Here is a 5,890-nt window from a genome sequence, read left to right as displayed (position 1 = left end):
TCTTTCCTACCCTTACATTATACTTGTATAATTCATTGCATTTCATGTTATGTTCTCTTTTGCTCTGATAAAAAATTCCAGTGTCGCAACATTTCTGTAATGTTATTTTTAATAGTATTGCAAAACAAGCCACTGGGGTAGATTTGGATTCTGGTATCTCAGTGTACTGTAGCACTAGCAGTGACAAGGAAAACAGTTTATTTCTAAGAAAGGAAGCCATATTTTATTTGTTTCAGTCAGATTCCAAGCTGAGTCCATGCCTCAAACACCTGGAGATACTTCATACTCCATTCTAAGACAACATCTATTTTTCTTCCCATACAAATGTTGTCACAATGTTGACCCCACCTTGCTTGTGCTGTAAGTTATTAATACTTTGATGATATTGTATAGATCTCATTCAGAGGTTGCCTTCTTACACTTCTTTTCCACATTTGCAGAGTACATGGTAGTCACCAAACTTGCCTTATCACTGCATATAGGAGAGAGGTTGATTTTGGCCAACAATTGTCCACATTGCTTTAAGACTAGTTAAAAAAGAAGGAAAGAACTGAAAAGAAGGAAACACTTGACTTTGTTTGTTTTGTTGTTGTTTTCCCCATTTTGGTCATCTCTAAGCTTCTCCTTCTTGGATCAGAGAGATGCCTAAACATACTTACAATTATTCATCCACCCAACCTGTACACGCTCTGTTAATAAATACATTTATCTATTCATTCCATGAAGTTCAGATTTTTAACCTTTTTTTTTCCCCGCAGTCCTGCTCTGCTTCCCTGTATATGGCAATCACTCAGCTGATTTGATTGCTACTCATCTTGTGAAGGCACTGAGCCAGAAGAGGAAGCATTTAGCTCCTCCGTGCTGAACATACAACTCCTGAGCAAGTGAAAGGGCCATGAACGACCTTCTGACTCAGCCGCCAGCCTACTTGACAAATGACTGAGCCAGAACTTTCACAGAAATCGTAAGGTGGAAAGAACTGAGCTCTACCTTGTTTCTAGCGTACCTCCTGTACCTCAGTAGATAGAACTAGAGGCTGTGCCATCCCCAGACATCCTTTCATTAACTTACCCTATGCTAAAATTGCCTCTGTTTGCACAGGTTGCCTCATGGTTTTGGATGGAAACATCCCTTCTCATATTCTCCTTCCATAAGTTGGCTTGTGACCTTGTATTTTGCCCTTCTGTAAAGTGAATGTCTTCTGACCAAAATTTATCCTCATTGCAGCATGGCTTTTGTATACCACCGTAAGTCCTCTTCTCAACCACCTCAGAGGCCAAACATGCTAAGCTCTCTGAGCCTTTCCCTTCCATGCCTGCCCCAGTTAATCTTCTGTGGTCTCTTTCCAAAACGTGAGTATCCTATTTTAACTCTGTTCAGCTCCTTGCGCAGTTTCCAAACGGCAGCTAACCAAGGCGTCAGATAATTAAATCATTCTCACTTGTCTGTTTTTAATAAATTCCCTTGGTCAAACATCCAAAGCCCTTATTTGCTCTTGCAGCTGCTAGATCTGCATGCATAACTTAATATTTGCTGCTATTCCTAGGGCTGAACTCTCTCACTTACTTCAGTCTCTATTCTAGTAAGTCACTGTCTGTTTGTTACCAGAGAAAAATCTTCATCTTGTCACTAAGCCAAAGGATCAGGACATTCCCAGAAGACCTCAGAGACAAATCTTTAAGCAAACTATTTAACCGAATGACACTCTTAGTTATATGATTTAGTTTTAGGTAGTCCTGTGAGGAGCAGGGAGTTAGTCTTGATGATCCTTATGGGTCCCTTACAACTTGAGATATTCTATGATTCTATAAATCTATTTAAAAATTTTCCACTGAAAGGTTTTATTGATATTGAAAAAAGCTGGTCAACTGAAATAAGAATACTGGGCAGTAATGACCAGTTTAGATGAGAATGGGAAAGGATTCCCAGCCCACACAGGAAAAAATCTGGAAATAACCCCCAAAATTCTGGTGTGTCTATGAATTTTCATTAAAAAATAAACAGTATCTTGGTTTTGTATTAATAAAGAATCACAAGTTTTGAAGTCTTATGTAACAGAAAACCATTTTAACCTGTTTTAATATTTGGAGGTTTGGAGTCTCTAGGAAACTGTTATTTGCCGAGCCCAAGGACAAAGGATAAAAAGCAGCAGCAGCAGCAGCAGATGGAGCGTCCCTTCCCCTCAGGAGGAACCCATAATCATGCTTCTCCAGGAGGATGCTGGAATGAGGTTTGATAGTGCTCAAGCCCCATTCAAGGCCCAGATCCCCTCCCACTAGGCACAAGGCCTACAAATCCTGTTCTCCATGTCTGCAGTGGAATTGCATCATAGTGATGTCATTTTGTGCTCAGATTCCGCCTTTGCCATATATGCTATTTAAAATAGGACATTATAGATTCTGGTGAATTTAATTCTTTTGATACCATCAATAATCCACAGAGCATTTTTTCTTTTCTACCAATAAAAATAACAAATCAATTATTTTGTTTTCTACCGTGCTGGCAAGTGGAAGACTAAAAATGTACAACTTCTACTTTTGCAAGAGGGGCTAGTACCTCAGCATGGAAGAATGCTGCATCTCAGGATATCTATTACCTTCTAAATCCCCATCAAATTTGTGAAGGCAGTCCTTTTTGTCTGACATTGTTGATGAACTTATTGGTGTTGACAAAAGGCACCTGGATTTACCTGGCCAGCTCAGTTTAATCACAGCCTTGCACTGTAGACCTGCCAGGAAAAAAAGACTTTCCTACTCTGTCATGCACTCTACTTTTCTGCCATGTAAATGAGACATGACCTTGGTTGAGAAGTGATGAGAAATACTTTCTGTATAAATGTAGCATCCACAAATGGGGTCTTACTCTATGCAGCAAGACGAGGGAAGATTAAATTTTAAAGCCTAGATTGCATTTTTTTTCCAAGACAGTCGGCTTGGAGACACTTCAAGGCATGTACAAGATGTCGTTGACAGATAAACACCACTTGTCAGCTTTACCTTCTGCCTTACAATGACCCAAAGGGTGACATTACTGTGTAAGCAACACATGCCCCATGGTGTCCTATAGCAGTCGGAGTGTTTCCTTTCTGACAGTAAATTCCAGCGCACTGAGGCACTCGGCAGCAAAGTCAAGAGCTAGTCCCTAGGTCAGGGCAGCAGGTAAAACAGCAGGAGGAGGAAGGAGAGCAACTTCTTTCTGTTGATGGCTTGGCTGGGTCAGTCAGAAAAAAATTAAGACAAGGGTTGCTAAGAAGGGAAAAGTAATGGGAATTTTGCCACTGACTTCAAGTGAGCCAGAGCTTGTTTTGCTCTGTTTTTAAGAGGAAACTTGAAAGAGAACCCTGCAGCCAGGAGAGGAAAGAGACACTGCAGCCCAGATATTTGTTCTTACTTCCACAGGTGAAACTGGGAGCAGCTCCTCACCTGAGCTATGCCTAGGTAAGCAAGACCCGTGCTGGGTTTACATGCTCCATCGTACTGAAAACTGCCTAACTGTGAATGCCTGAGGCAGTGTAACGAACAGAAATTTCTCCAGCCCTGACTTGATCTGTTCATTAAGCATGTCAAATTTACCTCAGCGGCTTACAAAGAGCACATGATTTGCCCCAGCAGATTATGGTGTATCATGCTGGTATGGCGTCTTCAGCACTGGCCAATGAGGCTTGGGATGAGGAAAACGCCCCTTCATCATTATAAACCTAGACTTTAATCTCGGGTTCTCTCTCAGAATTGCAGTTTTTGTGTTTTCTAATTTGAATATAGCATTTCACCATTGAACTTGGTGCATTAAATTTAAATTATTTTCAGTGCATTTGATTCATCTTATTAGAATTCTGCAGAGTTTAAAAAACATGCCTGTAGAAATTTTGCCCTGGAAATTCCTGAAATCCATCACTATCCTTACATTAGCACAAATTTTCCCAAATTATTTTTTCCAAGTCTGCTTCCCTACTGGTTACAATTAGCATGTTCCGGTGTCAAAATTCTGCAGGTACCTCTTGAACCCAAGGATGCACACCCTGTATTACAGGAAGTCCTTGCACAGGGGATTCCAAGTAACCTTGATTAATGTTTCTGAGACAGTTTTAGAATTATGGCAATGGCAGAGGTAAAGTTTGTAATTAGTGCTTATTCAATACCAGTCTTCTATGTTAAAATTTTCATAAGCCCCCAAACTAAAATATTAGAAATATATTGATATTAAAAAACTTTACTTGGTCTCTTTTTGAATTTTAAATATTGCAGTCTTGCAAACTTTAATACTTCATAGAGGTAGATAAATATTTCAACAATTCAGAATGAATGATGTAAATCAAAGTATGATAATTCATCAGCATTCAAAGAAAAGCACCCAAGTCCCAACCATGGAGGGGCTGAAAAAAACGCTTCGAAATTCACTCTAACTATTAGACTGGAAATGTTGTCAAAGTGGCTGTTTGCATTCAGATTGCCACCATCTAAGGACACCTGCACTATATAATGATAACTCTATAAAGTGACATCTATAAAGGTATTTAACAGAAACACATTTGACTCCTGGCTGTCCAAAGGAGTTCATACACATCATCATAAGCAGCTTCCTTAACTGGGGCATACCTCCGTCCTCTCTTTGTAAAGTGAGGATGATAACACTTTCTTTTACCCTGTAGCTATCATCATACCTTCTTTGTTTCCTTGGAGAGCCTCTGGAGCGTGCATTTGTACCTGTTTGCACAGCGGGACCTTCATCGCAGTTGCTACTATGATATAGTATTACTATTTACTGTGCCTAAATATACTGCTGCATATAATAGATGGAATAAAAGGTATCAACTTCAGGGGCTGGTATTCTATTTCATCTATTAAATCACTTGTTCTTAGCATAACTGCAGTGTAATTATAACAGTATAATACACTGGGCTAATTTGTTTAGCATATTAACGGCATAGTTCCCTGATACAGGTAATCCAGTGCAGCTGCAGACTGCTGCTAGCAGGATGGGCGCGTTCTCCCCTCCTTTCTCTCATCCTCCTCCCTCAACCAGAAGGTCTTGTTCCCTTCCTTGCGTAGGACCCAGTGACTGTGCAGGAGGAGTCAATTCACCTTACTGATCTGAGTGAATCCAACTCTTTTGGAGCAGGGAGGTACTTTATTTCTGCTTGCTTAGCTAGCCGAAGCGATACTCTCTAGCAGCCCTGTGATCGCTAGATATGAGGCAACGGGAGCGCACAGCCGCAGGCAGGGGAGTGGGACTGTCCCTCTTAGCTGCAACCTACACACACATAGTGTTAGGTTTAACGGGAAATTATACCCTCGTTGTGTCAGAGGTCCACAGTTTATAAACATCCGCTTCCTATTCTGGAAGATAATTGAGATACGTGTGAAGTACTGCATACTGATCTCTTAATTCCAAAAATGTCTGCTGTGTGGAGATAGATTTTCTTTCCTTTATCTAAATCTTTTTTCCTTTGTATTGGATGAAAAAAAGTTCCTTTCAACCTTCCAAGAACCATGGGGGGCGGGGGGGGGGGTCCCACTGATTCACCGGGGAGACTGAACATGGGCTGCAGGGGACATAACTGAAAAGGCAGCACCATCCACTGGGAGCAGAAAGGGAACCTGCAATAATTAGCTGTGAACCACCGCTTTGGTGGAGGCCTTCACCTGCTCACTGAGAAACAAGGGTTATTCAATTTCGTCATTTGCTCTGTGAGCCTGACCAGCTCTCATAACACTGTGGTTCCCCTTGAATGCGACAGGTGCTGAAGGTTTACCTTCTTCCTATGTACATCATGTAATGAAAGGAATAGCGTACACCCTTTCTCCACTAACAAATGTCATCTTTTATGTAACATACTTAATGTAACTGTATGACAGTTATTATGGGGATGGAGAGAACAATGTACTCCTCA

This window comes from Phaethon lepturus, unplaced genomic scaffold (genome assembly GCF_000687285.1).
Source record: "Phaethon lepturus isolate BGI_N335 unplaced genomic scaffold, ASM68728v1 scaffold1655, whole genome shotgun sequence".
In the NCBI taxonomy this organism is placed as follows: domain Eukaryota; kingdom Metazoa; phylum Chordata; class Aves; order Phaethontiformes; family Phaethontidae; genus Phaethon; species Phaethon lepturus.
Note: the sequence above shows the minus strand (reverse complement) of the source record.